Source organism: Passer domesticus, chromosome 3 (assembly GCF_036417665.1).
Source record: "Passer domesticus isolate bPasDom1 chromosome 3, bPasDom1.hap1, whole genome shotgun sequence".
In the NCBI taxonomy this organism is placed as follows: Eukaryota; Metazoa; Chordata; class Aves; order Passeriformes; family Passeridae; genus Passer; species Passer domesticus.
Window position 1 is genome coordinate 14488701 of NC_087476.1, and position 25138 is coordinate 14513838.

Sequence of the window (25138 nt, forward strand, 5' to 3'; positions counted from 1 at the left end):
GCAGTATGACAGACAGCATATAAAAGCAATGTAAGCAGTGTGTTTTCCTTTAGAGTCTCTCACACTAGCCTAAAATATACAATTTCCTCCATGGTGACTTCTCAAAGGCATAAGGCAATCTGGATGTAATTCATTTGACTTGTATTTTGCAGGGTCATACTCCCCTCTGTTACTGCTTTGCCATAAAGGGACTGCATAAAGAGCATCCCAGAACACAGGCAGACTTCAGAAGGAAATTTTTTCAAAGCAGTAAGCTGGCTGCTTAATATGGCCTATTTTGTGGATCACAGTCCAAAGGTACAAACATTCTGAGTGTCTAGTCTCAGTTAAGTGGGGAGTCAGACTTGTTTCATGCTCAAATACTTGGACTCCCTGGAACAATTTGTTTGATTCCTGGAAGAGCTGACTTGGATGCTGAGATTTCCAAGGTTCCACTGGATGCTGTGGAACTCACTGTGGGAGTGGCTGCAGCCTGCTAGCCAAAGAAATTAAAACCTGAAGTCCTTTTACTTGTGGTAAACTTTACACACTGGGGCAGGTTTCACATGACTCCAATGAGTCATGACCTAAGGCCAAAGTAGTACTTGTAGTCAGTGGTACAAAATATGTCATTATGGTTATTTGGCTGCTTCTGTCACTCCAGCTGTAGCTGTAGGTAAAGGCTCTTGGTGATTAGTTTAAAAATATGCCTTTAAGATGGCCTGGGATAAAAAAAAAGTGATGCAACAGTCAAAAGCATCAGTACAAAGTGTCCCATAAACTTCACATGGGTTTTAACTCAGGCCCTGCAGGAACATACTTTACTAAGTGGACAGGAAAAGTCAGCAGTCAGGAGGTGATTATCATCTTTACATAAGCCTCACGTCTGACTTCTGGGAGTAGGAATTCCAGCTGGGAATATTCAAGCCACTGTCTGTGTTGAAGTTATGTCATCAATAATGTAACCCTTAGCTGGAGTAATTTCAAATAATAAAAGTTTCTGTAGTTTGTAAAACTGGGTTTTGGATATATAGAAGGCAGTCCAATGTCTCGGCATTGCTCTCTAAACATCATCTTTCACTCTAAAACAGTGCTAAGGGCCAAATTTTCTGTGTGGCTTCAACCCAGACTCTAACATTGCAGTTGTAAGTTCAGGACAGGGTGAGTAGCTGTCTAAATACACTGGTCTTGAGTAGTGTACAGTTTAATTCACACACAACCCTGCAAAGAATGGCAATGGACCAGCACAGAGTGAATGATCATAAATAAGCCAGAACATTTCATTTGTTTCTTTTTTTTATAAATGTCAGGAGGGTTATTGGGGGATTTTATTAGAAAGGCAGCTGGAAGAAGAAATGCATCAGATAAAATTTGAAAAAGCAGAATGAGGCTCCATAATGCCTCATAATTCATAGTAAAGTTTAAACCAAGCAGAGAAGCAACATGTGATAATTCTCAGAGTCACTTGTGGGAAAAATCTAGAGCCAAAGAAAGCATTAAGGTGTGGTCTTCCAGCCCTGTAGGAGCAGCAGCATCCTAAAACTGCCACTTCCTTCGGGTTATTGTGCTCAGCTACCAGTGCAGCTGCAGTATATACAATTTTCTGAAGCTTTAACTTTCTGAAGTTACAAGCAAATGTAGCACATTGACTCATTATCTATTGCATGGTGACTTTGGAGAGGTGAGAGTCATATTAATCAGATGGGATGTAGTCCTCCTAATTCAAGTTGTGGATGTAAAGGAAACAGTGCTAGGGCATGGGCACGAACAAGGGAAACAAGAAATCCCTCCTTGCTGTTTGTTGGCATGACTTTGGCACATTTTCAGACAGTTTGTGGTCTTTCAGCCTTGTTTATGGCACTGGCATGCACTTGAAACCTTTGCAATAGCTGAGCTGGTATTTCAGCTGGGAGAGGAGAAGGAGAGTCTTTGATGTCATGAGCATGGCTACCTTGTTCTCTGGCCTTGGAGCTGGAGAACACGACCTTGCTCAGCTCAGTTTATTGTCTTGGGTCTTGTCTTAGATTCTTAGAGAGCACAGAGATTCTAGCTCCCTCTAGAAGCACTCAAAGTATCCACAACTGTAAATGTGGAGAATGTGCAGTACTATGCTTGGAATTCAGCATTTGATTGGGCACCCATTTGAATAAGTCCACACCTTGGTTTTCTTGAGCTGGGGAGCACCACAGGGTGTCTGCAATTCCTTCCACCTCTCTACAAACATGCAGTGTTTCCAGCAGAAACCCACGCATAGTGATCAGATAACATCAATGTACTCTTAATAGCAGTGATAATATTTAATGATTTATTAAGTATTCCTAGCATAGAAGAAAATGTTCAACAAAATAATGTCTCTTCTTTGAATTAATTATTACAATAAAGCTGAAGATTTTCTTAACTTAGTGCAAATTACTTGAACAAACTGTATCATGCAGACTAATATTTTAATTGATTAAGTAATTCATGGCAGAGAAAAACAACAGTGCTTACATTTAGAGAACCATGGTGCCATTGTTTCTGAAGCCTTCAAACTCACCTCTAACACATTTTTTACTCTGCTTTTGACTGTTCAAAAAATTTATCATGACATTGAAGAACTTCTGGTTTTAAAATAGGAGGCACATATGCAGACAACAGTCCTTTCTAAAAAAGTAACCTCTATGTTCTACCACCCACTATAAACTTGTCTTGGCAAAAAACACACCTCTGAGCTTGCTCAGCTTTAGTCTCACTTGTAGCCATTACCATCACTTTCAACGGGTTTGCAGCCCTCATTTATTAGCAGCAGCAACTGAAATCATCTGGCTTAGACACCTTTCCTAGCAACAGCAGTGCTCTTGATCAAACCATTAAATAGTCAAGTGTTCCTCCCCATATGGAAACCATATAGCACCAACCTATACAGGAGGGTTTCAATGGTTTTACTGGAATCTGAGGAATCTTTATTTTTAAAGCAGTAAATAAGACATTTTAAATCTTACAGCCAGTCTGTGATCCAGTTCTTCCAGTGATATGCTTGAATTCATGCATGGGAATCACTCATACTTTGTGGAACACTAAAGCCAAGGAAAGGTCTTATGCCACTTCTTTGGTATAAAGCAGCCATGGGAGCTTGAAAGAGGCAGAGACTGTGTTGAAGATCTCTGTTAGCATCTTGATGCTTCAGAAAGCATTGTCCCACTCTTTAACTGCTGTCCCTACACCCGCTGGAAAAGAGCAGTGTTTATCATTCAAAGATATGACAGTGGCAGCAGTGGCAGGTAGGTATGCAGTATCCAGCATGCCAACAGCTCTCTGAAAAAAGAAAACAGGACAGGAAGTCTTCTGAGGCTGTTTAGTTAATACAGTTTAGGCACTGATGAGCGCAAAACAAATCAGAGGGAAGAAATAAAGTTTGTGCGACAGATATTTGTCACACTACTTAATATAGTGCTAGATGCTTCAGTGATAAAGAGAAATTAATTTTAACTCACATATCCAAAGAAGCGTCGTGCATTCATGCCATCTGGGGAGTACTGAGCTGCCAGCCTTGCCCAGACTCCCAGGCTGACCTCAAGACTGCTTTGGGATAGCAAGGGATAGGCACAAAGTAATTCAAGATGCTCTTTCTTGAGCTCAGAGGAAAAGTCCTTGATTCATTTCTGTATATTCATTAGATGTAAGACCACAATGAGGAGAGGACATTTCCTGTATTCAGACAAAAAATGGAAGGTAGTTGCAAGCAGGACAGTGACCAGAAATCTCTAACCTATTCTACATATGGGTGAGATTAAAAGAGAATGTGCTGAGATGCCTTCTCATTGCCTCCTTAGGAAAAATACCCCCCTCACATACTTAAAGCTATTCGTTGTCTACAGATTGGCTAAAAGTTAAGTCAATTACAGTAATAATACCTTTAATGTTCAGGCACTTGTAACCAGGTTCCTAAATTAATAGGCTGTTGTAAAAAAAGAGAGTTCTCACCTTTCTGGATCTTCTCATTTGAATCTAACTACAGAGAGGTTAAGGCTATGAAATAACAGTCTGAGCTGTTGAGCTGGCATGAAAAATGTCTTTACAGGTCATTTTAGGAGAAAATCCCAGAACTCCACCTCTGCCTTGCAGTCCTCTGCTGGGAGACACAAACCCTACAATGGTTCAACTGCACAAGCTGTATCACAGGGGAGAGCAAGAAGAAACCTTGTCAGCTATTATTGATTATTAATTTATTATCATATTTTATTGTAGCCTTCCTGTTCTGTGACAGATAAGCTGTGTCAAGGAATTTATAGGTCTTTTGAACTTCCAGGCTAAAGTGACAGTGGCTATTAAATAGTGAGCTGTTATAAAAGAAGCTGAGGCCCCATAAAAGAAGTAAAATGGGATGAAAGGTGTCTCCAGAGATCTTCATCTCATCTCCCACAGACTTATACTAGTGCACTGTTTTCTGATTAATAGCTCATTAGTGGGTGGGGTAAATTTCTGAGAGGAAAGAAAAATGTTCATTAAAGTGGCATGTCTTGCCAAGACCAGCAGACATAATCTCCTTCTAAGGATGGTAAACAAACATTTTGTGATGAATGAGTGTGGTCATTAAACTTTGACCTTAACTGCTTTTACACTGACAATCCACAATTATGAGAGGTAAAAACTGAGCAATATTGAGCTTTCTGTTAAAAATTATCAGTCTACCAAGGAACATTCTGTTCCAGGTTAAATAAATCACCTTTTTTTCCTTTGCCCATCCAAGTCTTGGGGAAAAATATTAAAGTTGTCTTTCATGTTGCAGATGCCTTTTATGTAACTCTAGATATTGAAGTTAACACTATTTAAGGATATTCAGCACATTACATTCCATCAGCTGTGTGAGTCCAAAGGAGATATTGGCAGAATGAGTTTTTAGAGAAAAAAAATGTGATGCTTTATTTCATTTTTTAAAGAGAGGGACATAAGGGGTCTGGTAGAGTTGGGGTTTTCTGGGTTTTTTTCATGTTAAAATAAAAAAATGGATATTTGTAGCATTTCTCTATTTTGTGCATATTAAAAAAAAAAACCAGTAAGATGTAACTGCTTTATCTCAATTAAAATTCATTAACAGTTTCAGTTCAAATGAACCTGCATCTTTGAAAAATCAATCACTTGTCCCTAAATCTTTCTTCTTGTAATCAAATCTATCAGATCAAAAAATACAGTGTTCAGCTCTCCTGTGCATTCACTTCTTAAAGACAGGGGATGTGTAATTAAGTTTATACAATTACGGCCTAAGAAAGGGAGGGAAAATCAGAGTCCTACTCTAAATCAGGCATCATAATACTTACCTATTATATGAATTTTACAGCAGATATGTAATCTAATTCTACCTTATATGATCCACTGGTAAATTTAGCAGAATTCCCAAAAAAGTATTAGTCAAAACCATGCATACTCAAGGAGAAGTATGTGGGAGATGTGAAGAATGATTGTATGCACTGGCCAACTCCTGGGGCCATGTTTTAGATCTCTTTGCAACACCATTTCCACAAACAATGGAAGTGTCCACAAGGACCATTGTGCTCACCTGAACAGAGGTCTTTGGATTCCCAGGCCCTCACAGGGACACTGGAGTCCTCCTTGCCCCATTTCATCCCCTCTCTCACTCATCAGATACACCTGACAACATCCTTCTCTTGCTCACGCAAATGCAAAATCAGTCACATTCTGCTTTCAATAAACATTTTCATGATGAACATTTGTAAGTGTTTTGAAGCTATTTCTCTTCTGTTAATTTTGCTCCCTTACACCTCTGCATATTTTAAATAACCAGAGCTTTCCCAAATACCTTAATGAACCACCTCCTTTTGCTTCTTCTGAACCTTTCTTTGTGTGGCTTCATTTGATGGCCTTGTTCTTGCACAGACAAGAGAACAGAGGTAGATAAAATGCCACCCTACACTACTTCCCTAAGCATGTTCAACAGATCAGCAGCAGTTCTGTAGAACAGGGGCTCTCCTTCTGCAAAACAATTTCCAGTTTCTGCAGAAAAGTCTCTTACCTTTTTCTGACTCACTTTTTTTGAAGTTAGAAGAATTTTTCTTCCTATTCCCCATTCAGAAACATTCATTCACTCAAAGATGGTCTTCCATCATTTAATGGTCATCATTGCTTGAACATGTTACCGCAGGAGAACAAATTACCTACATCATCTTTGCCAGAATCACAGGCCTGAATTCAGCAACTTGCTAAAGCAGAAATTGCAGCAATTCCCAAGGTGGGTCTTGCTTTGCATCCTCCTTTATATTTTTCTTCCAGTCACTCGTGTGTAGGATCTGCCCTGCTCAGCAGTAACACAAGGCCCATCAGAGCTCTTGCCCTTCATCTTGTATTTAATACAATGAGCAAAGGCATTGCCTTCCCAGAGCAGGTTCTATGTAAACAGCTGATATTTTAGCCCTGCTGTTCACATCTCTGTGTGTTCATGTTTAAATGAAGCCACTCCACATCTTCCTTGATGGTGTCCTAGCTCAGTGCTGCTCACATCATTGTGCCATATGTGCAGTATGGATGTGTTGTTCCTAGTGTAGCAGCTAAACCCCATATGTTTCAGCCTGTGGGAAAGAAAATATTACATACAGTCAACAGGCTATCTTTCATGGAAGCTTTTCTTCAATGCATTAAAATGGATTTCCCAGTAATATTCAATATTCACCGTTCTTGACTTATTCAAGTAAAGTCTGCAATAATTTTCAAAATTTATTTATTTATTTATGTATTTATTTATTTATTCCCTAAAGGTCAGGGGCAGAATGTACCACCATGATATGATATACACAAAATAGCAACCACTGCACAAGAGAAAATGAGGAGAATATGGTGTCTACAGTCAGTATACATCACTTGTTTTTTTAAAGTGTTACCTGTGCATGCCCTCCTTCTGAAGGAGGTGGATACTCTGATATTGTATATTGTGGCATTTAGTGCATTCAAATAAGAGATTATATAAATTAATTCTGCAGTTCTTTATCTCTGGAATAGAGTTATTCTGGAATAATAGTCTTTATTATTCCAGAATCGAGCACTACATAATGCAAATCTAAACTAGCATTTTCTTTGTATGAAAATAATATTCATAATGAGAGAAAACTACATTAGGAAACTGGTTGACATACACTATAAGTTGACTGTGCTCTGCTCAGGTCACTGCATAATGAATTACCTTTTTGAGAGGTGATCTGCTTAAATAACAGTTTAGTTTAGGAATTGCAGAAATCCAGTTTTATTCTAGGGTGAGACCTTGACTGCTGAGAAATTTTACAATAAAGTTGTCTTTCCACTGTGTCTAGAATAACTAGTACTTGCTGTATACCCTGGGAGGACCCAGGCTAATATAAATTATTTAAATTATATGGAAAAGAATATTTGAGAATTTAAACTGTGACATCATTGTTCTCAGTAGAACCATGTCATGTTTGTTTTACAAAAGTGTTCTTGATTTACAGAGGGTACAATTAAATATTATTATTAAAATTTCTACAGTCCGAGGCTTTTTTAAGGTGCCTGCTAGCTGCTCAAATGTACCAATGTGTATTGTAATCTTTGGAGCAACCAAGTTTCTCTCTTCTCCTTTGATGTCGTCCTCTTTGCTATTTTCCTAGCATACATCAAATATTTAAACTCAGTCCAAGTCATCAAAAACATTCAAACAAAGCCAAAAAGAGAAACAATTATCTCAAGCTTGTATCTTGTAAACACTATTATAATACAATCTTAATGGAAACCACCACTTCTTTTAGCACATCACTTTTGATCATTAATAACTCATGGATGATGGAATAATAAAATCCATACCAAGTCAAATTTAACAGCAAAGCTATTTAACAGCCAGAGATGATGAACATATACCCAGACTCCAAACTGGTCAAATTCACAAGACAAGCCTGTTGGCTCTTCAGCTAGAAAACAGATCCTGGCACAGTTTAGTTTGCATCTCTGAAATGCTCTTTAATTTACCTCTGAGCTGCTTGGAAATTCTGATACATGGTGATAAGAAGAGAATACAGTGCACAGACACGATGTGCAGGTGTTTGTGTAAATTTATCCACCCTTTCCAGGAAGAGGAGGAAAGGGAAGGGAAGAAGATAACAGCACAGTCCTAGGGAAAGTGACACTGAAGAGACAGCATAAGGAGCACCTGCACAGAATGACATTAGAGAGACCTCCATCAGTTACTCAGCTTCTTACAGCTCAAAAGTCCTGTGTGGCTCTCAACATCTCTTTAGGAACATGAGGCAATATTTATTCCAAACACTTTGTGGTCAGGAGAGGAAGAATGTTGAAAATAGCTGAATAGAATGTAAGATAACCCCTCCTTGACTCCTAGGTTTTCCACCAGAAATTATAGCAAGAGAAAGGCTGAAGTTCAAAATGTAGTTTTGTTTGGGTCAGTCTGATGAACTGATGCATAGTTGGGGACATGGTTGGTTTTCACTTTTCCAGTCACTGAAAACACAGTGCAGATATACTTGCCATGTTTTGTTTTTACTATTGGTGATCAAAAAATCAGCTAATCATGCAGCATATTCTGGAGTTCTTTGGTACTTAACAAGTGCAGAACTAGTGAATCCTCAACACAAAAACTCTTGCTACACAGTGAAAGCAGGTCTGGTTGGGCTGGTCAGTCCTGAGATCACTGTGCTGCAGTTAATGAAGGGCCTGGATCTCTTTGGAGTACACGGCCAAATGGAGACCATGTGATCCTGTCTTGGATCTCTGGCCCAGATTCTGAAATCTGCTTGTATATTAGATAATTCTCCAATGCCAAAGAAGGGATTTAAACATTCAACTTGAAATATACATATTTATCTTTTATTTCTACTAAACTCCTTGATTCCCAAATTCTTTTCAATCTGGTCCCTCAGGCAGAAGACCTGCTAACAGGAACAGCGAGGGGGGGAGCAAGTGAGAACATACTCACATGCATGCACACAACCTTCAAAAGGAAAATTAACAGAAGACAGCATTTCAAGCTCTATGATAATACAGTGAATTAAAATGCACTCCTAGTACATTATTTGATGTGTGACTGAGTAGAAACAGCATATGCAAATTGATTCTAAGCATGCAATGTAATTCCCATGTATATGAGCTGTGCAAATGGGAATTCAGGTTTGTTATGAGCACTGACTGAGACATGATCTTTGGTTGTTTCATTTTCTAAAACTCTGAGTCATCAGTCTCACTGTCTGACAATGAATTTGAATGTGAGCCTGTATAATACCTTCTCGTTCTCCATCACATATCCTCCTGTCATCTTGTCATTTCCAGGGAAATACAGTTGAAATCACATCCTCCAGTGATGAGGTGAAGGATGGCTTTTTCTGGAGGAGTAGTAAATATTTGTTACCTTAATAACTTTGAAATTGATGCTTTTGAGAACTGTCCACGTTATGATGTCATTGAGTTTGGGAGCACTGTGTCATTTACCTAGTTTTTGTCTTCATGGCAACTGAGAACATGTCCATAAGGCTCTGAGAAGGCAGCACTACATGAGCAAGTGGGGACATTTGGTGGTAAGCAGCCATAAAAAACAAATGCAAGATGAGTCATCCATTTGCAGGACAATGGTGTTCATTGATGCAATTTTCAGCATGATCTAAAAAAATTATGGTGGCTGAGAGGCATGTCTTTCCCCACCCCTCTCATTTCTCTTTTTTTTTTTTTTCCTCACACATTCTTTCAAATGGATTTACAAAGTTATGAGGATAGAGACAGTGTCTAGCCTGGAGTCACCTGTGGGGGATTTGTGGCATGTCTGTTTCTAGAGAAAGAGTATTGCAGGTTGGCTTACTTTTCCCTGGAATAATCCTGAATCTTCTGTAAAGAGGAAAGGGTCTCTAGTAACAAATCCAGGATGTTTTTCCAAGTCATTAGAGTTCTAGGTTAGAGAAGCCATGGGAGGATAATAAAAACTGTATGGACTGAAGCAGATGACTGAGTGACAGCTCTCTTTCTGCCTATATGCATCACAAGAAATTTTCCTTGAGAGCAGCCTAACCCACAACTAATCCCACATGCCCTAATCAGCACAGTTTACAACATTTCTCATGGGATGTGGTGCTTGCAAAACAAGGAAAGCTGGCAACCTCAAAAGGAGGGAGCTGCTAGCACCAGAGCTCTGCACGCAGAGCCAGGGGCACAGCTTCCCTTCGCCAGGCACAAACCACTCCTGCCTGCCAGCCGCCAGTGCGCCTCTGGCAGCTGCCTGCACACAGCAGGGAAAACAATTTCCTCCATCCCATCTGCCCTTGACACAAGACAGTGAACACTGCTCTGAACACAGAGCAGCCCTGAGCTGATAGATGGGGAAAGTCCATGCAGGGTATTCTGACACCTTCTCTGGAGTTCAGGATCCTCAGTTCCCTGCCGGTTCAGGAGCTGCCAGGCTTATCCCTGGTCTCCTATGACCCCATCCAATTTCATACCACAATCCTAGCAGCTAGGCAGTGAACAGTCCACTTTGTCCCTCAGACAAAGTTCAAGCTGTTTTTACCTGTTCCTCAGATCATCACTGGGCCAGTTAAGGACCCTCCATTCCTCCTGAATGAGCTTTGCTACATGACACTGGAGTTTAGTATTGCCACACTTACCCAGGTTAGAGGAAAGACTGACTATGATACCTACTCATGAATTATTTGTGTACTGCACCATGGATGGATACCTTAGGCACAAAGACCAGGATCCAGCTCTTCTTTCCCCTGTATTAATCACTAGCACATATGATGACATACCTCCTACTCTTATTTGCTCATCCTCATGGCTTTTGCATTTTTTCAGTGCAGGCTGGGGCAGGATGTACAATGGGAGCGATTCCTTGAGGAAGGGACAGGATGGACAAGAGAGAAAGATAGATGAAGAATGAATAAGATTAGGGAAAGGCCGAAGCAAAAAAGCAAAGACTGGAAAAGAGAAGGAAGACTCTTGAGAATAGTAGCGTTGCTTAGGAGTTGGACACATGTTTCAGATCACTCAAAGACTGAAGGGCAAAAAGTGGTAAACACAGAAAGGGAGGAATGCGGAGAACTATCACAGGACCTAGGGTGCAAAAATATAACAAGCAGAATCCAGAGAGAAGGTATAAGAACAGAAGGCAAGGGATGAGAGAGCAGTAGCAAACTCTTTTTTCAAGAACTTTCTAATTAATCTGCTGCTCCTCTAGTTTTGCTTTCTAACAACCGGAGACAGGCTGACAGAAGTGTGTGTCTGCATCGCCCTCTAGTGCCGCGTCCCCTCTGGAGGCGAGCGGCAGCTGGGAGCCCTCTGGCCTCGCTAGAAAGCAGGGCTGAAGAGCTCAAGCTTCTTCAAAACCTGCATAAAGACATCAAGAGCAGGAAACTGGGAGAGTTTTCTCATCTGTTATTAAAAATAAACACAGTAAATTGCATCTAAAAGTCTAAAGTAAAAGATAATTGAGCTCAAAGAGCCATGCACGTGACCACTTAACTAAGAAATGTCAACAAGTAATTGTCCTTCAGTCTTGCTGACCTTGCCTGACTTTGTACTTGCTGATATTCATATTCATTTAGCATTAGTTGCTTAGATATTGAACAAGATGTATATGAGAGCTGAACTCAAATAACAAGAAAAAAACTTTCCCATTTTGTTTATTCATTTATTTATATTGGATGTGCAAGTTTATTCTTCTGGGCTCAAAGGCCAAATGAAGAAATAGGAGTATGGATACTGGTCAGTGAATTGGAGAAATTTATAGACTGTTTAAAATCCTTTTGATCTTCATTTGTGCATGCTTTATTGATTTTTTTTATTATTTAATTTTTCTTGTATGAACTTGGTGCTGACTGGCAGAACACTGCACCCATGTAAACTAACGTGTATGTATTTCAGATAATGATATGTAAACCTTAAGGAAGATTGTCTCTATATGGGATTTATTTCAATGGATGGAAATTCCTGCTATGAAACCTATTGCTGAGGTGTGGGTTTAGTTTAATTTTGCCAAACCTTTGCTAAATCACATTAATTCTCAAAATGCCCTTAAAACCTGTAGCACAACCTATTCCATAAAGCTGCCTCCTCTCACCCAGCTGTCTTCCTCTGATTGCTTAATCCATTGCAGAGTTTCTCTCTTTTGCCCTGAACCAGCTTAAAATCAGACCTGAAAGTCCTTGGCCTCTGAAGGAAGTGGTAGAATAATTTCTGCTCTTTGCAATCAAGAAGTGATTCAAAAATGTATATCAGCTTGTAGTTTAGACCTACAAATTGGAGGGACTCATCTGAAAACAAGAATTTTATGTGATCACTCTGCAGGACCAGGGCTGAGACCCACTGGAGGCAGAGACCTGATTCTAGGGCACAGACAGTGGTAGAAATGGGCCTTTGTTCAGCCCCTTGACTCCGGCACTCAAAACAGGAATGAAAAGACATTAGTTGCTCACGGCCCAAAGACCCTTCAAACCTCCCTGGCTGGCCACACACTTCAGTGTTTGTTAATCATCATTAGTGCAGGGCAAACCATGGGATTGATGGCTGAATGCATGACATCTGTGGGTCATTTCTAGTGCCCAGGACTCTCAGCTCCTGCTGATAAATTAGATTTACTATATACTATTAATTTCTGATCCCCCCAGGCTCCCCTGAGATACTGACATTCTTTGTAGTTCTGAAGCCATAATCCAAGCTGAAATAAAACCATTCCTAAAGTCACTATCCTTTCCTCCTTAACGTCACAAAACAGATTACTTGCTAAAGCCACTATCCTTTCCTCCTTAACATCACAAAACAGATTACTTGAGGTGGAAAGACACCAATAATAATAATAATAATAATAATAATAATAATAATAATAATAATAATAATAATAATGATGCTCCTTTTGCATAGGAATAGCCATGTTTTTTACAAATATTGGGGTGTTATCCAAGCCTGTTACACTATGAAAAAAAAGACCCAAGAAAAATATTTACAGAGATCTGCCTCTTAAATCAAAAGACAGACAGGACTTAAAAGTCAGAATGCCTGATGCACTCTCTGAAAAATGTGCATGGTCCCAGTATGTGTTTTATAAAACTATGTTTTACACTTTATAGAGCTTGAACTGGCCGTGCACACTTTATTAAGTGTGTGGAAACAGCTGTTCACAATTAAGTTCTTTATTCTTCAAATACCTACTACTGGGCACTGAATTGACTGCCATGTGTTAATCCAAGTCACTGATCTATATCTCCATATAGACATACTCCACAGTATCCTTAAACTGTTTCTCTTTACAATAATGTTAGTTTTCCTGCATAGTAAAATGGAAACTCAGAGTCTAATTCTCTTCTCATTCACGCCAACATGAATCAAGGTCATGGAGCTATGCTGATGAAAGCAGATGTAAAATAGAATGATGGTCAAATCCCTACAGCCCATTTTAATTTTTGCAAGTCACGTGTCTAAAAATTAAAACAAACACCTGCCAGGCTACCCATAAAAGAGGTCAATCTTTCAGAGAGCAGCAGAACTTATTTTTGTGACAGATATCCTTTCCCTGGGAAGGAGGAATTGTGTGTCACCACTGTCACACATAAACCATGGGAACAGGAAGAAACAGGCTGGTCAGAAAGCTGCTTTCCTTAACTCCACATACACCTTTTCCCTTGGCATTATTAAAATATGCAGGAATGGAATATTCTGTTACTTCTGCAGAACAAGATACGCAAAGGAAATGGTCTGGCAAGCTTGTTTCCACGCGTAAAGGGCTTTCTTAGTTCCCAGTAGCCTTGCCAACAAAATTAAAGCTCTTCAAATAACACTCAAGTTGGTCTTTCCTTAGGATGCATTTAAATGTTCCTAAGTCTACTAAGGTACTTCCTTTCCTTAGAATTCTTTGTGTCCAAATGTCAAGTAATTACCAAGGATGAATGTGTTCCAACAGATGCTTAAACAAAACCCAGGAAAGTAACTCCTCATGTGTTGGGAGCCTCAGACATTTGAGGCTGTCTGATACAGCAAGATATTTGAATAGGTGTTCAGTTTGAACAAACACCCGGTTCTATTGGAGGCAGAACCAGAGAGAAAACCTGAGCCCACTATTTAGAGAGGACAGGTGAGCTAACACCCACATTAGTAAGTGAAAGTTCAGTCCCATGTCTGCATGTTAACTGTGTCCAGCCCAAGGCAGCAGTCACATAGAACACCAGAAAAGCAGGTTTTGTGACATACCTTTATTTCTGGGACATGAAATCAGCCTTGCACCCAGCTCCTTTGGGACTTAATCTCACCAGGACAGGATAAACACAGCAAACACTGCTCAAAGGAGAGCCAGTTCCCAAACAGTATTCACTATGAGATGTGTGAGTTGTAATGGCATGTGACACATCACTAAAAGTCATCAGCCAAGATCATTTGGGATTTCCCATTGCAGCCTGATTGTTACACTGTAAGAATGGAGGTACTTGACACAATACTGAGCCTGGTTATGTAGAAATACAGCTTAGGCAAGATGTGCAATGGCCATATGGTTACTATAATATTTCACAGTAACATAGACTTGAATATGTGATAATAGTTTCATAGGCAATGGTTTAATACTAGCCATGTGTTAGCTGTATAGATACAGCTGCTATGAGAAAAGTCTGGGCACAATCAAAGGGATTGAGTCAGTCAGTGTTTGCCAAACTCAGAGGATTTAGCCACAGTAATAACTAGACTTTACTTTGTGTTTTTCATATTAATTTCCCCGATGAAACTATGGTTTATAATGGTCAGAGGAATATTTCTTTGTTTGCTCCAACAGGCTGAAGTCATGTGAAAACTGGTGTTTCTTTGAAAGCTGGGAGGAAATCAAAGATTAACTTCAAGGTTCTTGGGAAAGCAACACAAATCTTCATTAGGGCAGTAATAGGCATTAATGCACTGTAACTAAAATGGTCTGTTACCTCTTCTTGTTAGAAACTGGATGATAGATGGAGACCATTTCCTCTTTCTGATTACCATTGCAGTTCTAATGACTTTGGTGAATACATACATGATTGAACCAATCACAGAAAAAAAACCAAGAGCATAAGGCAGTGATTTGGTCATGTAGCTATCTTTCTTCCTCCAGAGACAAAGCTATTTAATGTTAATCATTAAGGACATGGATGGTGCAAAATAACAAATAAGTTCATATCTTCCTTTGAATTTTGGAGGGAAGGTTAATGTTTTCTCTCTAATATTACAGTATCTGTTTTAAATGATGGACCTTAAAGAAATAACTTTCCATGGTTTTCCTCTCACCATTTCTCATTTTCTACCATCCTCATGATTCTACCACAAAACAGATTTCTAGTTGCCTCTAAAGAGGATATCAGTTTATGTCCCAGACTTGATACCATGCTCCACCAGTGTGCACTGCTTTTTAGTGCTTGAGAAAATTGTGTTTTGACACAGGACAGTGCTCTTCAAACAACTGTTCCTTTACTATAATTTTTAATAATAATCAGAAGATTTATAAACTTGTATATAATAACATACACATATTATCAAGCCAAAAACCTGCCTTAGGACTACATGAAATCACTTAAGATTGAAAAGTGTTCCCCATATGTTACAATTACCCCTTTGCTGAGTCATCAAAAAATAAGGAAATCAGAAATTCTCCTGGAAAACAATCCAGACTTGAAGACATAAATTGTATTGTAAAGACACAAAACAATACACCCACGACCCACACCCTGTAATAATAATACAAAGTAATAACCAAATACCATTATTGTACAGGATTTTTAATGTTTGTGATGCTTCTTTAAACCATTTCAATGATTCAAATTTTTAAAATATTTTTGTTCATCAGTACAATAGTAATATCTTAATACTGTAAGTATTTTAATACTTTAAATTTTTAATATTTACAATATTAGTAATATTTTAATACTTAGATTTCTTTTTCTTTAGATTTTAGAGGCAGTAAACGGAAACATATCTTGATTCATTTATGGGCTTTTTCCTAAATGTTTTCTAAGTTATCTTCCAAAATATGTGATGAAAATAATGTACCTAAGGTTTCATCAAAACATTATACTGAGATTCTCGCATAAACAGCAGGAAAGCCTGTGCATCTTAGCACCTAAGCAAAATAATGTCACCCAAATATGTAACAGTTTTTTCTGGTAAAATCTCTTCAGTCACTTTCAACGAAAACACACCACAAATGGCCATGAATTCTGGTTCAGAGGCAAAGTGGGTGAGAGGGAAAGCACAGATTACATTTTAATGTACAAATCAGGATAATCCCAACTCCTGTCTTGTTTCACGCCCTATCATCCTTACTAAACTTGAGCCAGAGTGTGCCCAGGTGACCAAGAAGGGCTGTGGTATCCCATCTTATATCAAAAATAGTGGGGCCAGCAGGACCAGGGCAGTGCTGCTGCCCCTGTACTTGGCACTGGTGAAGACACACCTCAAATCCTGTGTCCAGTCCTGGGCCCCTCACAACAAGACATGAGGGGCTGGAGAGTGTCCAGGGAAGGCTGGTGAAGGGTCTGGAGCACGAGCCCAATGAGGAGCAGCTGAGGGAGCTGGAGTGTTTAGCCTGGAGAAACCAAGGTTCAGGGAAGACCTTATAATTCTCTACAACTGCCTGGAAGGAGGTTGTAGGCAGGTGGGGATCAGGTTTTTCTCCCAAGTAATAGAGAGGACAAGAGAGAGAGGACAGGACAAAATTGTGTCAAATTGTACCAGGGTGGTTTATATTAGATATTAGCAAAAATTTCTTCACTGAAAGGGCTGTCAAGCATTGGAACAGGTTGCCCAGGGAAGCAGTGGAACTACCATCCCTGAAGACATGAAGATGTGGCACTTGGGATGAGGTTTAGTGGTGGGCTTGGCAGTGTTAGGTTGACTGCTGGAGTTGATCTTAGAGGCCTTTTCCCAGCTAAATTATTATACTGTGCTTTTTTTTTCTGATTTGCTTATTTATAGCAACATTCCCATGTGCTTGTAGCCTTAGCTAATGACCCAGGATGTTCCCTTACTTTCTAATTCTCAGTCACATAGCAGAGTTTCCAGGGGTAGGAATAACAAGTGTGGAAAAAATCCCTTACCCAAGAAGACATCAGGATTTGCCACATCCCCAGTAATCTCTGTATGCCTAACTGCATTTAGCTATTATGTCCTGGCAGTGTCTGTTTAGGCCAGCTAGCAGAACTCTGGTCTTGCCCTTGATAAACCCTGCTGAAGCCATAACGAAGCTGGTAACTTCCCATATCTGTATGCAAATACAGTTTAGGGTACTTTTTTACAAAAAAAAAAGCCCTGGCCAAAGAAAGAAAATAGCAGCAGCCTTTACAACTTGATTTTTTTTGTCTCAGAAGGGATATTAAATACTGATAGATTTTTACTAATAAATGTATCTTGGTGTATTTTATGTCCCAACATCTCAGACAGAATGTTTAATGGAAAAATACTTCTGTAGGTAAATGCCAGTTCAGTCATGGAAAATTACATCTCTACAAACACCCACTGTTGTGGAGTTGGTTCTTGAAGTGATCAAGGAAATTGTGACCCAAGTGGGACTAATTTGGCCCTTCACATATGGTATATAAAGCTATGCATAGGAGACCACTAATCTGGGGAAGAGGCCAGCCTAGCATTAATTGTGTCTCTAGGCTACACATTCTTCAGCTGATGCTAGTGAAAAAGTACAGATGTCATTTTGGCCCATGGACAGACACCACATTTTTTTACTGATGCCACAGAAAAAACTGATCATGAACAAAGTGGCTAATAAAAGAGTATATGTTATAAAAGGTCTCAAGTTTAAGTAATTCACTGTTTCACACCAAAATATCCATGCAAATAAAAAAAATGAAATCATCAAATTTAACTTTCTTACAGCAAAGAAGTTGCCATATTTTGACTATAAATTTCTTCATAAAAATGGCACCTATTAATATGAAATTTATATCATATTAAAGTACAAAAAGCTCATAAAGAATTATTCCATGCAATACAATTTTTCTTTGTGTTCTGTCTTTCCTTTAAACTATGTCTCCAAATCTCTTGCAGAATGAAATCATAGTATTTAATTTTATGATTCATATTATTAGTTCATATAACTCTTAGGCCATGTACCTGAGATTCTCTGTAGACCTTGTTGGAATGGGCCATGCAGTCACTTTGTCTAGTTTCAACAGGATAAGCAGACAGAAGCCAGGCCAGTGAGAGTGTTCAAGAAAACCCTTTTTGCCCTTTATGCCTTCCTTCTCTCTTCTTTCCAGCTGCAGCCAAGAATTAGTCACAGCTGCATTTCTTCAGGTTTTATAAGCTTGTCTTAAGCCCTGCTTCCAAAAAGGAGGAGAAGCCAAGATTGGGCACTGCAATCCATTTAAATTCCACCAGCACTTAATAGTAAGTGCAGAGTTTAATCATTTATTAAGGGCAGAGTTGTGGAAAGAGGCAGAACCTTGAAATCCTTCTGCTGCTATTACTGCCAGGTAGGGCACTAACAGGGACACATGCTCAGTCTTTAGGACATTTTGCAAAGTGCTCTGTTGCTCTGCTGTGGCTGATTAAAGTCCTGTTGTGACTCTTGGGCACTGGCAGAGTGTCCTGGTGGCACCTGTACATAGAGCTCTGGGACAGTCCATGCTCTGGAAATACATTCCCTTGCCACGGCTCCTGCCCTGCAAACATGACAGAAGACAGGAAAAGAGATACCACTACAATTTCATTTTCTCTTGTTTGTCTGAGAAAGCCATTGTCTATCTGCAGCCCATGGTAAATGTGTCTCTGTATGGGCAGTGCAGGACGTGCAATGCATAAAATATCCTTCACCATGAGACAGAGTCAAGCAAACTGCAAACTGAGACACTGACTTGGAGAATCCCATGTCTGTTCCATTTCTCAGCTTGCTGGCACAGAAGATAAAAGCAAAATTCCCACTGTATTCAATGCCATAAGGCACCATGAACAACCCTGAAGGGTGTTCCTCCGGCCAGCTGACCTGATGATATTTGGGAAAAGAAGATCTTTTATTTCCTAGCTCTGTGCTGCAGAGACAGCCGATGAATTATTTACTTCCTCTCCTCTGCCACCCTCCAGCTCTGCTGTGCACAGATGCAGCTTTGGCCCCAAAGGCCAGGGCAGATGAGAGATGCCCTTGGCCAGCAGCCAGGCAGCAGCCGGGGCTCACGCCGGGTCAGGGGCAGTGCAGGCAGCAGCACACGCGGGCACACAGCTCTCCTGACCTGACTCACCACGGGGATCAAGGGCTTTGCAGTGCAAGAATGGCAAAGTGGAGCTGGGGGAGATGTCCTATGGAAGGGGCTGAAATTTTGGGTTATCTTCAAAATTGTGACCAAAATAAAACCCATTGGGTTGTGCTGATTCCTTCCTTTTTACAGCATCTCTGCTTCAGTGGAGTGGTGTCTGAAAACTGTCTCTGCCAAGCAGAGTATAGACATGAGATGGTAATGCCACTACTGAAAAGTAACTGCCTTACGTAAAAGAGAATTATTTTTTAAATCCTCTGCAATCCTGGGCTGTTACAATCACATGTTATATAAATGTGAACATTGTGATTTAGCCAACTGTGCCTCTTTCTTTTTTGCTCCTCATTTGCCTGTCACATGGAAGATCCAGTACAAAATTTTGCAGACATGTTTGTGATATGCAAGCTATAACTTAAACATTTTTCCTTTTTTTTTTAAACTCACACTTCTGGGTCACACAATGATCTGAGTAAAGCTTAGCCTCCCTGGTGATGTGCAGATCTGCCTGAAGCCTTTGCCACTGTTAACAAATATTCCAGTGGTGGTACAGAGATCATCTCTCAGAAACTGCAGCTTGATTTAAATTCACTCACTGCAGCTCCTCATCTCAGCTGGTGCCCTGCTGTGTTTAATTGGCCTCTAAAAGTACATCTTCCTTGTATCTTGATTATTTTGAGTAGGAGGTGAGAGCGGAGGAGGGAAGTCAGGGGAGACCTGCAAGGAGTGGAAGAGGACAGAGGAGGGGCAACAGGCAAGTGTTGCTGCAGTGGAGTGAGTTATCATAACACGGTCCTCAGAAATGCCTTAGGGCATATCTTCACACAGGGTGAAGAAATGTAGCTAGGAATCTGGATAATTAGTTTTTCCAATGAGAAATGGATTTTAAAATTTGAGAATTATATATTTAGTAAAGTTCATCAGCACTAATAAATGAAAAGGTGCCAAGGTGTGTCCCAAGAATATGAGCTTCATTGTAAATGCTGACAAATTTTTAAAATGCCTTGGCATAATTTTATCCTGAGCTGGGCAGAATTCATCCAAACAATTCCCAGTTGCGCACTGGCACAGTTCTGGAGTTAGCAAAGGCCAAGGCCCGTGGCTGGCTGGCAGTCTGGATGCAGCCATCTGTTTTAGCCTGTGTCTGAGTTCAGTGGGATGAACTCAGCTAAACCAGACCAGCATCTCATGCTCACAGAAGAGGCATTTATAAATGAAAGTGTGCAAACAGTAAATCCTATCTTGAATGGCTGAAAAAGGGGGGTGGGAATGTATACTGTGCTATTTATGACTAAAGATGTCTTTATAGCTCATCAAGTTCACTGACAATTCTCAAAACCACCAAATTTACAGTCATAGTATGTTTAAATCTTCTCCAGATTGACAAATAGCATAAATGTCACAGCACCATTTCCTGGGTAAATGCTGCTGCCAGGAGATTATTATGAAGAAGATGGGCAGAAATTCCTGCCCCAGAGACAGCTGAGGAGAGTTGACCCCACTGCAAGTCAGTGCCTGCATTCACAGCCCTCAGGTGCTGTGCTCTTGGCCAGCTCCCTGCACAGGGTCACCTCTCTGCTTGCTTGGACTCTTCACCAAAACTCTCCCTGAAATCAAGGACTTGATCCACATAAAGTACAAATAATATGCCTTCCATAGGCTTCAGTGGATTGACTCACATGCTTCTTCATAGGCGTTTAGGTGATCTGCAGAGATTTGGTGGACTCTTCATCAAAATACAGGGAAAAAAACCCATATTTTTATCTACAAAGCTGTGTACTGGCACTGCATCTTCATGCTGCAGGGAAAATCACTACTGTAATTAATTTAAGAATGTGTCCTTTTTAAGCCACACTTCAATCGGGTTGTATTTTTGAATAATTAAGCTTTAAAAAGGAAGTCTAATGAGACTAATGGCTATCAAATTACTCGATTTTGAAAATCATTGATTTTCTCATTTACGCTCATACATGGCTGCTAAAATTAATTGATTTCATTTGCATATAGAGATTGCATTTGCTTTGACTTCCAGAATGTTTCTCTCCCAAGTTTCTCATCAAACTTTCAATATTCATTTTCATAGAAAGGCAAGTGATCCTTTAACTATGCTCATTTGCATTGGAACTGAGACATTATCCCTCCTCTAAATAAGCACTATTTTAATTATCCTTTTTTGTTTGAATATATTCTATCCCAGAGTGCTTAGATATTTCTGCTGTACTCATCACCATGGCATCTGAATACCTCACTGAAATTACAATAGAAAACTCTGACATTAAATTATTTCAAACCTTTTGTTTTCTCTCTTTTCTTTCAGAAACCCTTTTCTTTTTCTTTTCTACCACATCCGTTAAGCTAAGTCATTTTTTCCACCCCTTACCAACTTTCCGCTTTCTGCCTCATAACTTTCCCTTCTCTTGCCCCTTCTCACTCCCTGGTTGAATGGGAAGGCTGAGCTGTTCATGCATTTGGAAAAGGTTAAGGTGCCAAATGACTCGTCTTTCCCCTACTGTAATAAGTAGCACTAAGAAAAATAGAAATTCTTTCCAAGAGGGCCCATCCCTAACAGCAAAGGAATATAAAAAGAAGCCTAGATAATGATATGTCAATTAAGTACTAGTGAAATATGTTGATGCTAACCATTTATCCAGACATATGTCTACTTGGTATCACTAGCCAGCTCCTATCAACAAGAAAGATGCTTCATGATCAGTACATTTCTCTCTATCATCTCTCCCTCATACCATGCTCTTGTTCTGCTAAACTGCCTGCATGGTTTATTCTCTATTTTTAAAGTATGAAGCTATGCCCATAACTTCACAAGTATTTTGGCACTTTACAAAATAATTTAAAAGCAAATATCTTTCTTATGGCTTGGGTGCTGCTGGGCTTTTGTTCTTTAAAAAATTGTTTTGTCAAATTATGGACAGGAAGATAGGTTAAATAAGTAGAGCTAAGATTATGTACTGATTTTGATGCATTTGGGGTCATTCTGGTCTCTACTCAATGAAGAAACCTCCAAAGAAAAGCCCTGGGAAGAAGAGTTGTGTGAACCAAGCTGGCTGTGCCCCAAGGCTGCAGGCTGGAGGTGCCACGGGAGGCTGTGAGAGCCTGGCTGTAAGGGCTCTCACTGCCAGAGGGGATCTTGAAGAGGATTCCTGCAGTCAGACATCAGATCAAGCTATTCTACACAAAAGGAGTACTTCTTTAATGATGGTTCTGTGACATCCTGAATTAGCTGTTTTTCTTCACCACACAGTTTTATTAAAAAAATGTAATTTATCAGAGGAAGAGACAGGGATGCCCTGACAATCTTATTCTCTCCTGACTTCTGGAACTCTACTGAAAGGAGGCCTTATTGACTGGCAAACCAGTATCAACAAGGAACAATTCAAGCCAACATCCATCCAGTCCTTTGCCTGTCTGCTAGGAAGGGTGGCACTTACTGGAATAATAATTGTGATGTGAATATGTTTTCCTGAGATCTCAGTGAGCCATGACATTTTATGAGGCTTGATAACAATTAATTTGGACTTCAGTCAGGACATCAGCCCATTTTGGTTTTCCTGGGCAGTGGTGATCTGTGTACTGGATGGCGCTACTGAGGGTGGTGCAAGTCATATGGATAGCTTCAAAGGAGCTACAGCACTGCAAGGAGCACAGGTCCCAGCTTCTGGAACCCTAACACACCTCTGATGTTTAGGGTTTGTGTTGTTACTGCTAGAAGTTTCTCCTCCCAAGCAATGGGTTAATAGCATGTATATACTAGGCAGGAAATTAGAAGGATCAATATAGTAAAATGGAAATTAGAAGGATCTTTCAAACAATTACAAGATTTCAGTTCTTAAAAATTCCATATACCTGGAGAAACAGAGGTGGAAATTGAAGTTGAAGTTGGTGGTTTTCTGCAGTTTAAATCTTCCAAAGATTCAAAAATCCAAACAATTGAGCCACTAAGAGCTATTTAATCCCATAGACTATGTGCTGCAGGCTCTGGGCAGAAAAGTAAAGTAAAAAGTAAATCAGTAGCATGAAAACTTGAGCATGATTTAAAATGTGCTGAATCATGGAATCCTGGCAATTTTGATTGTCCAAGAGTTCATGTGACTTTTCTTTTTCCAAACCTTTGTTAATATTCTCTTGACCTTCATATTATTTTGCCTTCAGCTATGTCAGACTGAATGCACCCAGTCTGATCACACCAAAACAAGTGAATAATTTTGTGCTTCACTGAGAGACTAGCTGGGAATCCCTTCCTGCAGGAATTAGCCAGGGAGTCATAGCCAAATATTAGACCACAGAAATCAAAGGAGTAGGACATCTCTACTGAGATGACAGATGTGAACAGAATAAAAAAAATAAAACTAAAAATGTTTCTGCTTTTCCAAAGGAGAACATTTTGAAAATGCAGTGGGTTTTTTTATCATCTGTACTTACAGCAATGGAATCAGAATATGTGAAATCACCTTAGCTAAACTGAACTGAAAAATTAATATTAGATGGTCATCTCATTTTGCTTCACAGAGGCTAGTTCTTAAAAAATCATCCATGTAAATGATATGCCCCAAAGGCACACTGCATGGACCATAACAACAATCTGTTAGGTTTCTGACCACTGGTTTCACTGGTATTTGGTTTGTGTATCATTAGGAGCTGGGTAACTTCTTAATATTCATAAGTTTCCTGTAGTCTGCAAGAAAAATGTTTTGACATTTACATGGAGACTGGAGAGAATATCAGTTTGAGTGGCTATTTATTACTTCACAAAAAAGACAGGAAAAAATAACTGAAATTCAGTCCTATAAATATAAACCCAAAGTTCTGATTCAACCAGACACATGAACACATGTGTAACCTTAGGCTTAGAATTTTTACTACTGACATTTAGATTAAGAATTTTCCATAAATCAGGCTTTTAACTATTGGAATTTCTTTGCCATGGCTCTCACATATACTCACAGTGGTCTGATATGTCCTAACCCAGATTTCCACTAAATAATTTTGAATAAAGTCACTGAAGACCTATTTGCATTTTTTATCAGAGGTTTTGACTATACTTTTACTCAAAATTCATATGATGACCTAGCAATAGAAATTTCTAGATGTACATTTGAAGAAAAAAATGGAGGAAGGGGTGTTTAGCCTTTTTTTTTGCCATTTCCTTTCAAATATTCTTCCCTGAAGGCACAGTGAATTAGGCTTCTCCATGAAAAGTCCATGATGATAGTTACAGTAAAGAAGTATTTCTTACTGTTGATTATGAACCTAAACATTTCCTTTATGTGACTACTATTAGAAGGAGAGGATTGTTTTTTTACATACACGTGTCCAAATTTGTTTGAATTCACTCTCAAGATAGATGGAGCTTTATTTGGTTCGTGAGGAAATTCTGAGTGAATGAGACCTCCCAACACTCTCTGCTCATTTGTTGAGCATTACTGTTATAGGTAATGGAAAATATTCTAGATTTTGTGTATGCAGTGTGCTAGAGTATAATGTATACAACTTTATCTTTTCCAAACAATGATGCCTCATATGGGTTTAATGGAATAAATCACTGGTCAGAATAGTCTCTACAGGCAAAGAAAGGGATGTAGAAAAATGCAAACCACTCCTTTTTCAGATCAGCATCCTAATCTTAATTTAATAATTACAACTTTCAGTTGTGATAATGTGCTGCTATCTTAGAAGAGATTTGGGAAACAAAGACATTTTTATGCAACTTACAGTCAAAATTTAAATATTTTTAATTAATCACTTAAATCAAGATTAGCAGTGTTGCCATAAAAGCTACCTAAGGTTTACTGCTTAAAAAGGCCAGCCTGGACATTGTTTTTTTGTGAATAGTAACATTTTCTTATCTTGGTATCACTCGTTCTTGGAAAGGAAACTGTTAAATCCTGAGTATGTTCACTAGAATCTCTTTGAGAACAAAATGCAGGGCTAAATGAAGCATG

At 39.4% G+C, this 25138-nt stretch overlaps 1 long non-coding RNA gene across 1 annotated transcript; it reads right to left on the reverse strand.

Annotated features, from left to right (window-relative positions):
- Nucleotides 1–2339: 2339 nt before the first annotated feature.
- LOC135297917 (uncharacterized) lies at nt 2340–18273 on the reverse strand. Its single transcript, XR_010359851.1, has 4 exons — nt 18046–18273; nt 5990–6542; nt 3453–3666; nt 2340–3273 (listed from the first exon to the last, which is right to left on the reverse strand). It is a non-coding gene; the product is annotated as an uncharacterized LOC135297917 (long non-coding RNA).
- Between the last annotated feature and the right edge of the window lie 6865 nt (nt 18274–25138).